The sequence below is a fragment of the Schistocerca serialis genome, unplaced genomic scaffold (assembly GCF_023864345.2).
Source record: "Schistocerca serialis cubense isolate TAMUIC-IGC-003099 unplaced genomic scaffold, iqSchSeri2.2 HiC_scaffold_1393, whole genome shotgun sequence".
Classification (NCBI taxonomy): Eukaryota; Metazoa; Arthropoda; class Insecta; order Orthoptera; family Acrididae; genus Schistocerca; species Schistocerca serialis.
In genome coordinates, this window is record NW_026047617.1 from 30,540,510 (window position 1) to 30,553,546 (window position 13,037).

Genomic DNA, 13,037 nt, shown 5'->3' on the forward strand with positions numbered 1-13,037 from the left:
CCCTTGGAGACAAGTCGACTGGAGGCCGATGTATTGAATCTCGACGCAATTTGAGTGTTCCATCGGCATTAGGAGGCCCTGAACGTTGCAGTTAACTATCATTTTAGCGTCGCATTCGAAAATCTACACACAGGAGAAGTTCATACGGTGCTCGAGACAGCAATATACCCCTTAAAGACAAATCGACTGGAGGCCGATGTATTGAATATCGACGCAATTTGAGTGTTCCATCGTCATTAGGTCGCCCTGAACGTTACAATTAACTATCATTTTTGCGTCGGATTCGAAAATCTAGACTTACAGGAGAACGACCATAAGTTGCCCGAGGCAGCAATAGACCCTTGGAGACAAGTCGACTGGAGGTCGATGTATTGAATCTCGACGCAATTTGAGTGTTCCATCGCCAATAGGAGGCCTTGAACTTTACAATTAACTATGAGTTTTGCGTCGGATTCGAAAACGTAGAATCACCGGAGACGGACCATGTGGTGCCCGAGGCAGCGATATCCCCTTGGAGACAAGTCGGCTGGAGGCCGATGTATTGAATCTCGACGCAATTTGAGTGTTCCATCGTCATTAGGAGGCCCTGAACGTTACAGTTAACTATCATTTTAGCGTCGGATTCGAAAATCTACTAGCAGGAGAAGGATGATATGGTGCACGAGACGGCAATATCCCCTTGGATACAAGTCGGCTGGAGGACGATGTATTGAATCTCGACGCAATTTGAGAGTTCCATCGTCATTAGGAGGCCCTGAACGTTACAATTAACTATCATTTTTGCGTCGGATTCGAAAATCTAGACTTACAAGAGAACGACCATAAGGTGCCCGAGGCAGCAACAGACCCTTGGAGACAAGTCGGCTGGAGGACGATGTATTGGATCGCGACGCAATTTGAGTGTTCCATCGTCATTACAAGGCCCTAAACGTTACAATTAACTATCATTTTTGCGTTGGATTCGATAATCTAAACTCACAGGAGAACGACCATAAGGTGCCCGAGGCAGCAATAGACCCTTGGAGACAAGTCGGCTAGAGGTCGATGTATTGACTCTCGACGCAATTTGAGTGTTCCATCGTCTTTAGGAGTCCCTGAACGTTACAATTAACTGTCGTTTATGCGTCGGATTCGAAAACTAGACTCACTGGAGAACGACCATCAGGTGCCCGAGGCAGCAATAGACCCTTGGAGACAAGTCGGCTGGAAACCGATGTATTGATTCTTGACGCAATTTGAGTGTTCCATCGTCATTAGGAGGCCCTGAACGTTACAATTAACTATCATTTTTGCGTCGGATTCGAAAATCTAAACTCACAGGAGAACGACCATAAGGTGCCCGAGGCAGCAATAGACCCTTGGAGACAAGTCGGCTGGAGGTCGATGTATTGAATCTCGACGCAATAAGAGTCTTCTATCGTCATTAGGAGGCCCTGAACGTTACAATAAACAATCATTTTAGCGTCGGATTCGAAAATCTACTCACAGGAGAAGTTCATACGGTGCTCGAGACAGCAATATACCCCTTGGACACAAATCGACTGGAGGCCGATGTATTGAATATCGTCATTAGGAGGCCCTAAACGTTATAGTTAACTATCATTTTTGCGTCGGATTCGAAAATCTAGACTCACTGGAGAACGACCATAAGGTGTCCGAGGCAGCAATAGACCCTTGGAGACAAGTCAGCTGGATACCGATGTATTGATTCTTGACTCAATTTGAGTGTTCCATCATCATTAGGAGGCCCTGAACGTTACAATTAACAATCATTTTAGCGTCGGATTCGAAAATCTACTCACAGGAGAAGTTCATACGGTGCTCGAGACAGCAATTTACCACTTGGAGACAAATCGACTGGAGGCCGATGTGTTGAATATCGACGCAATTTGAGTGTTCCACCGTCATTAGGTCCCCCTGAACGTTATAATTAACAATCATTTTAGCGTCGGATTCGAAAATCTACTCACAGGAGAAGTTCATACGGTGCTCGAGACAGCAATATACCCCTTGGAGACAAATCGACTGGAGGCCGATGTATTGAATATCGACGCAATGTAAGTGTTCCATCGTCATTAGGTCGCCCTGAACGTTATAATGAACTATCATTATTGTGTCGGATTCGAAAATCTAGACTTACAAGCGAACGACCATAAGGTGCCCGAGGCAGCAATAGACCCTTGGAGACAAGTCGGCTGGAAATCCAAGTATTGATTCTTGACGCAATTTGAGTCTTCTATCGTCATTAGGAGGCGCTGAACGTTACAATTCACTATCATTTTTGCGTCGGATTCGAAAATCTAGACTCACAGGAGACGGACCACAATGAGCCCGAGGCAGCAATATCCCCTTGGAGACAAGTCGGCTGGAAATCCAAGTATTGATTCTTGACGCAATTTGAGTCTTCTATCGTCATTAGGAGGCGCTGAACGTTACAATTAAATATCATTTTAGCGTCGGATTCGAAAATCTACTCACAGGAGAAGTTCATACGGTGCTCGAGACAGCAATATACCCCTTGGAGACAAATCGACTGGAGGCCGATGTATTGAATATCGACGCAATTTGAGTGTTCCATCGTCATTAGGTCGCCCTGAACGTTACAATTAACTATCATTTTTGCGTCGGATTCGAAAATCTAAACTCACAGGAGAACGACCATAAGGTGCCCGAGCAGCAATAGACCCTTGGAGACAAGTCGGCTGGAGGTCGATGTATTGAATCTCGACGCAATATGAGTCTTCTATCGTCATTAGGAGGCCCTGAACGTTACAATTAACAATCATTTTAGCGTCGGATTCGAAAACCTACTCACAGGAGAAGTTCATACCGTGCTCGAGACAGCAATATACCCCTTGGACACAAATCGACTGGAGGCCGATGTATAGAATATCGACGCAATTTGTGTGTTCCATCGTCATTAGGAGGCCCTAAACGTTAACTATCATTTTTGCGTCGGATTCGATAATCTAAACTCACAGGAGAACGACCATAAGGTGCCCGAGGCAGCAACAGACCCTTGGAGACAAGTCGGCTGGAGGCCGATGTATTGAATCTCGACGCAATTTGAGTGTTCCATCGTCATTACAAGGCCCTGAACGTTACAATTAACTATCATTTTTGCGTCGGATTCGAAAATCTAGAGTTACAAGAGAACGACCATAAGGTGCCCGAGGCAGCATTACACCCTTGGAGACAAGTCGGCTGGAGGACGATGTATTGAATCTCGACGCAATTTGAGTGTCCCATCGTCATTGCAAGGCCCTAAACGTTACAATTAACTATCATTTTTGCGTCGGATTCATTATCTAAACTCACAGGAGAACGACCATAAGGTGCCCGAGGCAGCAACAGACCCTTGGAGACAAGTCGGCTGGAGGCCGATGTATTGAATCTCGACGCAATTTGAGTGTTCCATCGTCATTAGGAGGCCCTAAACGTTACAATTAACTAACATTTTTGCGTCGGATTCGATAATCTAAACTCACAGGAGAACGACCATAAGGTGCCCGAGGCAGCAACAGACCCTTGGAGACAAGTCGGCTGGAGGCCGATGTATTGATTCTTGACGCAATTTGAGTATTCCATCGTCATTAGGAGGCCCTGAACGTTACAATTAACTATCATTTTTGCGTCGGATTCGAAAATCTAGACTCACTGGAGAACGACCATAAGGTGTCCGAGGCAGCAATAGACCCTTGGAGACAAGTCAGCTGGAAACCGATGTATTGATTCTTGACTCAATTTGAGTGTTCCATCATCATTAGGAGGCCCTGAACGTTACAATTAACAATCATTTTAGCGTCGGATTCGAAAATCTACTCACAGGAGAAGTTCATACGGTGCTCGAGACAGCAATTTACCACTTGGAGACAAATCGACTGGAGGCCGATGTGTTGAATATCGACGCAATTTGAGTGTTCCATCGTCATTAGGTCCCCCTGAACGTTATAATTAACAATCATTTTAGCGTCGGATTCGAAAATCTACTCACAGGAGAAGTTCATACGGTGCTCGAGACAGCAATATACCCCTTGGAGACAAATCGACTGGAGGCCGATGTATTGAATATCGACGCAATGTAAGTGTTCCATCGTCATTAGGTCGCCCTGAACGTTATAATGAACTATCATTTTTGTGTCGGATTCGAAAATCTAGACTTACAAGCGAACGACCATAAGGTGCCCGAGGCAGCAATAGACCCTTGGGGACAAGTCGGCTGAAAAATCCAAGTATTGATTCTTGACGCAATTTGAGTCTTCTATCGTCATTAGGAGGCCCTAAACGTTACAATTAACTATCATTTTTGCGTCGGATTCGAAAATCTAGACTCACAGGAGACGGACCACATGGCGCCCGAGGCAGCAATATCCCCTTGGAGACTAGTCGGCTGGAGGCCGATGTATTGAATCTCGACGCAATTTGAGAGTTCCGTCGTCATTAGGAGGCCCTAAACGTTACAATTAACTATCATTTTTGCGTCGGATTCGATAATCTAAACTCGCAGGAAAAGGACCATAAGGTGCCCGAGGCAGCAACAGACCCTTGGAGACAAGTCGGCTGGAGGCCGATGTATTGAATCTCGACGCAATTTGAGTGTTCCATCGTCATTACAAGGCCCTGAACGTTACAATTAAATATCATTTTAGCGTCGGATTCGAAAATCTACTCACAGGAGAAGTTCATACGGTGCTCGAGACAGCAATATACCCCTTGGAGACAAATCGACTGGAGGCCGATGTATTGAATATCGACGCAATTTGAGTGTTCCATCGTCATTAGGTCGCCCTGAACGTTACAATTAACTATCATTTTTGCGTCGCATTCGAAAATCTAAACTCACAGGAGAACGACCATAAGGTGCCCGAGGCAGCAATAGACCCTTGGAGACAAGTCGGCTGGAGGTCGATGTATTTAATCTCGACGCAATAAGAGTCTTCTATCGTCATTAGGAGGCCCTGAACGTTACAATTAACAATCATTTTAGCGTCGGATTCGAAAATCTACTCACAGGAGAAGTTCATACCGTGCTCGAGACAGCAATATACCCCTTGGACACAAATCGACTGGAGGCCGATGTATAGAATATCGACGCAATTTGTGTGTTCCATCGTCATTAGGAGGCCCTAAACGTTATAGTTAACTATCATTTTTGCGTCGGATTCGATAATCTAAACTCACAGGAGAACGACCATAAGGTGCCCGAGGCAGCAACAGACCCTTGGAGACAAGTCGGCTGGAGGCCGATGTATTGAATCTCGACGCAATTTGAGTGTTCCATCGTCATTACAAGGCCCTAAACGTTACAACTAACTATCATTTTTGCGTCGGATTCGATAATCTAAACTCACAGGAGAACGACTATAAGGTGCCCGAGGCAGCAATAGACCCTTGGAGACAAGTCGGCTGGAGGCCGATGTATTGAATCTCGACGCAATTTGAGCGTTCCATCGGCATTAGGAGGCCCTGAACGTTACAATTAACTATCATTTTTGCGTCGGATTCGCTAATCTAAACTCACAGGAGAACGACCATAAGGTGCACGAGGCAGCAACGGACCCTTGGAGACAAGTCGACTGGAGGCCGATGTATTGAATCTCGACGCAATTTGAGTGTTCCATCGGCATTAGGAGGCCCTGAACGTTGCAGTTAACTATCATTTTAGCGTCGCATTCGAAAATCTACACACAGGAGAAGTTCATACGGTGCTCGAGACAGCAATATACCCCTTAAAGACAAATCGACTGGAGGCCGATGTATTGAATATCGACGCAATTTGAGTGTTCCATCGTCATTAGGTCGCCCTGAACGTTACAATTAACTATCATTTTTGCGTCGGATTCGAAAATCTAGTCTTACAGGAGAACGACCATAAGTTGCCCGAGGCAGCAATAGACCCTTGGAGACAAGTCGACTGGAGGTCGATGTATTGAATCTCGACGCAATTTGAGTGTTCCATCGCCAATAGGAGGCCTTGAACTTTACAATTAACTATGAGTTTTGCGTCGGATTCGAAAACGTAGAATCACCGGAGACGGACCATGTGGTGCCCGAGGCAGCGATATCCCCTTGGAGACAAGTCGGCTGGAGGCCGATGTATTGAATCTCGACGCAATTTGAGTGTTCCATCGTCATTAGGAGGCCCTGAACGTTACAGTTAACTATCATTTTAGCGTCGGATTCGAAAATCTACTAGCAGGAGAAGGATGATATGGTGCACGAGACGGCAATATCCCCTTGGATACAAGTCGGCTGGAGGACGATGTATTGAATCTCGACGCAATTTGAGAGTTCCATCGTCATTAGGAGGCCCTGAACGTTACAATTAACTATCATTTTTGCGTCGGATTCGAAAATCTAGACTTACAAGAGAACGACCATAAGGTGCCCGAGGCAGCAACAGACCCTTGGAGACAAGTCGGCTGGAGGACGATGTATTGGATCGCGACGCAATTTGAGTGTTCCATCGTCATTACAAGGCCCTAAACGTTACAATTAACTATCATTTTTGCGTTGGATTCGATAATCTAAACTCACAGGAGAACGACCATAAGGTGCCCGAGGCAGCAATAGACCCTTGGAGACAAGTCGGCTAGAGGTCGATGTATTGACTCTCGACGCAATTTGAGTGTTCCATCGTCTTTAGGAGTCCCTGAACGTTACAATTAACTGTCGTTTATGCGTCGGATTCGAAAACTAGACTCACTGGAGAACGACCATCAGGTGCCCGAGGCAGCAATAGACCCTTGGAGACAAGTCGGCTGGAAACCGATGTATTGATTCTTGACGCAATTTGAGTGTTCCATCGTCATTAGGAGGCCCTGAACGTTACAATTAACTATCATTTTTGCGTCGGATTCGAAAATCTAAACTCACAGGAGAACGACCATAAGGTGCCCGAGGCAGCAATAGACCCTTGGAGACAAGTCGGCTGGAGGTCGATGTATTGAATCTCGACGCAATAAGAGTCTTCTATCGTCATTAGGAGGCCCTGAACGTTACAATAAACAATCATTTTAGCGTCGGATTCGAAAATCTACTCACAGGAGAAGTTCATACGGTGCTCGAGACAGCAATATACCCCTTGGACACAAATCGACTGGAGGCCGATGTATTGAATATCGTCATTAGGAGGCCCTAAACGTTATAGTTAACTATCATTTTTGCGTCGGATTCGATAATCTAAACTCACAGGAGAACGACCATAAGGTGCCCGAGGCAGCAACAGACCCTTGGAGACAAGTCGGCTGGAGGCCGATGTATTGAATCTCGACGCAATTTGAGTGTTCCACCGCCAATCGGAGGCCCTGAACGTTACAATTAACTAACATTTTTGCGTCGGATTCGAAAATCTAGACTTACAAGAGAACGACCATAAGGTGCCCGAGGCAGCATTAGACCCTTGGTGACAAGTCGGCTGGAGGACGATGTATTGAATCTCGACGCAATTTGAGTGTCCCATCGTCATTACAAGGCCCTAAACGTTACAATTAACTATCATTTTTGCGTCGGATTCGATAATCTAAACTCACAGGAGAACGACCATAAGGTACCCGAGGCAGCAACAGACCCTTGGAGACAAGTGGGCTGGAGGCCGATGTATTGAATCTCGACGCAATTTCAGTGTTCCATCGTCATTAGGAGGCCCTAAACGTTACAATTAACTATCATTTTTGCGTCGTATTCGATAATCTAAACTCAAAGGAGAACGACCATAAGGTGCCCGAGGCAGCAACAGACCCTTTGAGACAAGTCGGCTGGAGGCCGATGTATTGAATCTCGACGCAATTTGAGTGTTCCATCGTCATTACAAGGCCCTGAACGTTACAATTAACTATCATTTTAGCGTCGGATTCGAAAATCTACTCACAGGAGAAGTTCATACGGTGCTCGAGACAGCAATATACCCCTTGGAGACAAATCGACTGGAGGCCGATGTATTGAATATCGACGCAATTTGAGTGTTCCATCGTCATTAGGAGGCTCTAAACGTTACAATTAACTATCATTTTTGCGTCGGATTCGATAATCTAAACTCACAGGAGAACGACCATAAGGTGCCCGAGGCAGCAACAGACCCTTGGAGACAAATCGGCTGGAGGCCGATGTATTGAATCTCGACGCAATTTGAGTGTTCCATCGCCAATAGGAGGCCCTGAACGTTACAATTAACTATCATTTTTGCGTCGGATTCGAAAATCTAGACTTACAAGAGAACGACCATAGGGTGCCCGAGGCAGCATTAGCCCCTTGGAGACAAGTCGGCTGGAGGACGATGTATTGAATCTCGACGCAATTTGAGTGTCCCATCGTCATTACAAGGCCCTAAACGTTACAATTAACTATCATTTTTGCGTCGGATTCAATAATCTAAACTCACAGGTGAACGACCATAAGGTGCCCGAGGCAGCAACAGACCCTTGGAGACAAGTCGGCTGGAGGCCGATGTATTGAATCTCGACGCAATTTGAGTGTTCCATCGTCATTAGGAGGCCCTAAACGTTACAATTAACTATCATTTTTGCGTCGGATTCGATAATCTAAACTCACAGGAGAACGACCATAAGGTGCCCGAGGCAGCAACAGACCCTTGGAGACAAGTCGGCTGGAGGCCGATGTATTGATTCTTGACGCAATTTGAGTGTTCCATCGTCATTAGGAGGCCCTGAACGTTACAATTAACTATCATTTTTGCGTCGGATTCGAAAATCTAGACTCACTGGAGAACGACCATAAGGTGTCCGAGGCAGCAATAGACCCTTGGAGACAAGTCGGCTGGAAACCGATGTATTGATTCTTGACGCAATTTGAGTGTTCCTTCATCATTAGGAGGCCCTCAACGTTACAATTAACAATCATTTTAACGTCGGATTCGAAAATCTACTCACAGGAGAAGTTCATACGGTGCTCGAGAGAGCAATATACCCCTTGGAGACAAATCGACTGGAGGCCGATGTGTTGAATATCGACGCAATTTGAGTGTTCCATCGTCATTAGGTCCCCCTGAACGTTATAATTAACAATCATTTTAGCGTCGGATTCGAAAATCTACTCACAGGAGAAGTTCATACGGTGCTCGAGACAGCAATATACCCCTTGGAGACAAATCGACTGGAGGCCGATGTATTGAATATCGACGCAATTTAAGTGTTCCATCGTCATTAGGTCGCCCTGAACGTTATAATGAACTATCATTTTTGCGTCGGATTCGAAAATCTAGACTTACAAGCGAACGACCATAAGGTGCCCGAGGCAGCAATAGACCCTTGGAGACAAGTCGGCTGGAGGACGATGTATTGGATCGCGACGCAATTTGAGTGTTCCATCGTCATTACAAGGCCCTAAACGTTACAATTAACTATCATTTTTGCGTTGGATTCGATAATCTAAACTCACAGGAGAACGACCATAAGGTGCCCGAGGCAGCAATATACCCTTGGAGACAAGTCGGCTGGAGGTCGATGTATTGAATCTCGACGCAATTTGAGTCTTCCATCGTCATTAGGAGGCCCTAAACGTTACAATTAACAATCATTTTAGCGTCGGATACGAAAATCTACTCACAGGAGAAGTTCATACCGTGCTCGAGACAGCAATATACCCCTTGGACACAAATCGACTGGAGGCCGATGTATTGAATATCGACGCAATTTGTGTGTTCCATCGTCATTAGGAGGCCCTAAACGTTATACTTAACTATCATTTTTGCGTCGGATTCGATAATCTAAACTCACAGGAGAACGACCATAAGGTGCCCGAGGCAGCAACAGACCCTTGGAGACAAGTCGGCTGGAGGCCGATGTATTGAATCTCGACGCAATTTGAGTGTTCCATCGGCATTAGGAGGCCCTGAACGTTACAATTAACTATCATTTTTGCGTCGGATTCGTTAATCTAAACTCACAGGAGAACGACCATAAGGTCCACGAGGCAGCAACGGACCCTTGGAGACAAGTCGACTGGAGGCCGATGTATTGAATCTCGACGCAATTTGAGTGTTCCATCGGCATTAGGAGGCCCTGAACGTTACAGTTAACTATCATTTTAGCATCGCATTCGAAAATCTACACACAGGAGAAGTTCATACGGTGCTCGAGACAGCAATATACCCCTTGGAGACAAATCGACTGGAGGCCGATGTATTGAATCTCGACGCAATTTGAGTGTTCCATCGCCAATAGGAGGCCCTGAACTTTACAATTAACTATGAGTTTTGCGTCGGATTCGAAAACGTAGAATCACCGGAGACGGACCATGTGGTGCCCGAGGCAGCGATATCCCCTTGGAGACAAGTCGGCTGGAGGCCGATGTATTGAATCTCGACGCAATTTGAGTGTTCCATCGTCATTAGGAGGACCTGAACGTTACAGTTAACTATCATTTTAGCGTCGGATTCGAAAATCTACTAGCAGGAGAAGGATGATATGGTGCACGAGACGGCAATATCCCCTTGGATACAAGTCGGCTGGAGGACGATGTATTGAATCTCGACGCAATTTAAGAGTTCCATCGTCATTAGGAGGCCCTGAACGTTACAATTAACTATCATTTTTGCGTCGGATTCGAAAATCTAGACTTACAAGAGAACGACCATAAGGTGCCCGAGGCAGCAATAGACCCTTGGAGACAAGTCGGCTGGAGGACGATGTATTGGATCGCGACGCAATTTGAGTGTTCCATCGTCATTACAAGGCCCTAAACGTTACAATTAACTATCATTTTTGCGTTGGATTCGATAATCTAAACTCACAGGAGAACGACCATAAGGTGCCCGAGGCAGCAATAGACCCTTGGAGACAAGTCGGCTGGAAACCGATGTATTGATTCTTGACACAATTTGAGTGTTCCATCGTCATTAGGAGGCCCTGAACGTTACAATTAACTATCATTTTTGCGTCGGATTCGAAAATCTAAACTCACAGGAGAACGACCATAAGGTGCCCGAGGCAGCAATAGACCCTTGGAGACAAGTCGGCTGGAGGTCGATGTATTGAATCTCGACGCAATAAGAGTCTTCTATCGTCATTAGGAGGCCCTGAACGTTACAATTAACAATCATTTTAGCGTCGGATTCGAAAATCTACTCACAGGAGAAGTTCATACGGTGCTCGAGACAGCAATATACCCCTTAGGCACAAATCGACTGGAGGCCGATGTATTGAATATCGACGCAATTTGTGTGTTCCATCGTCATTAGGAGGCCCTAAACGTTATAGTTAACTATCATTTTTGCGTCGGATTCGATAATCTAAACTCACAGGAGAACGACCATAAGGTGCCCGAGGCAGCAACAGACCCTTGGAGACAAGTCGGCTGGAGGCCGATGTATTGAATCTCGACGCAATTTGAGTGTTCCATCGCCAATCGGAGGCCCTGAACGTTACAATTAACAATCATTTTAACGTCGGATTCGAAAATCTACTCACAGGAGAAGTTCATACGGTGCTCGAGACAGCAATATACCCCTTGGACACAAATCGACTGGAGGCCGATGTATTGAATATCGACGCAATTTGTGTGTTCCATCGTCATTAGGAGGCCCTAAACGTTATAGTTAACTATCATTTTTGCGTCGGATTCGATAATCTAAACTCACAGGAGAACGACCATAAGGTGCCCGAGGCAGCAACAGACCCTTGGAGACAAGTCGGCTGGAGGCCGATGTATTGACTCTCGACGCAATTTGAGTGTTCCATCGTCTTTAGGAGTCCCTGAACGTTACAATTAACTGTCGTTTATGCGTCGGATTCGAAAACTAGACTCACAGGAGAACGACCATAAGGTGCCCGAGGCAGCAATAGACCCTTGGAGACAAGTCGGCTGGAAACCGATGTATTGATTCTTGACGCAATTTGAGTGTTCCATCGTCATTAGGAGGCCCTGAACGTTACAATTAACTATCATTTTTGCGTCGGATTCGAAAATCTAAACTCACAGGAGAACGACCATAAGGTGCCCGAGGCAGCAATAGACCCTTGGAGACAAGTCGGCTGGAGGTCGATGTATTGAATCTCGACGCAATAAGAGTCTTCTATCGTCATTAGGAGGCCCTGAACGTTACAATTAACAATCATTTTAGCGTCGGATTCGAAAATCTACTCACAGGAGAAGTTCATACGGTGCTCGAGACAGCAATATACCCCTTGGACACAAATCGACTGGAGGCCGATGTATTGAATATCGACGCAATTTGTGTGTTCCATCGTCATTAGGAGGCCCTAAACGTTATAGTTAACTATCATTTTTGCGCCGGATTCGATAATCTAAACTCACAGGAGAACGACCATAAGGTGCCTGAGGCAGCAACAGACCCTTGGAGACAAGTCGGCTGGAGGCCGATGTATTGAATCTCGACGCAATTTGAGTGTTCCATCGCCAATCGGAGGCCCTGAACGTTACAATTAACTAACAATTTTGCGTCGGATTCGAAAATCTAGACTTACAAGAGAACGACCATAAGGTGCCCGAGGCAGCATTAGACCCTTGGTGACAAGTCGGCTGGAGGACGATGTATTGAATCTCGACGCAATTTGAGTGTCCCATCGTCATTACAAGGCCCTAAACGTTACAATTAACTATCATTTTTGCGGTCGGATTCGATAACCTAAACTCACAGGAGAACGACCATAAGGTACCCGAGGCAGCAACAGACCCTTGGAGACAAGTCGGCTGGAGGCCGATGTATTGAATCTCGACGCAATTTGAGTGTTCCATCGTCATTAGGAGGCCCTAAACGTTACAATTAACTATCATTTTTGCGTCGTATTCGATAATCTAAACTCACAGGAGAACGACCATAAGGTGCCCGAGGCAGCAACAGACCCTTGGAGACAAGTCGGCTGGAGGCCGATGTATTGAATCTCGACGCAATTTGAGTGTTCCATCGTCATTACAAGGCCCTGAACGTTACAATTAACTATCATTTTAGCGTCGGATTCGAAAATCTACTCACAGGAGAAGTTCATACGGTGCTCGAGACAGCAATATACCCCTTGGAGACAAATCGACTGGAGGCCGATGTATTGAATATCGACGCA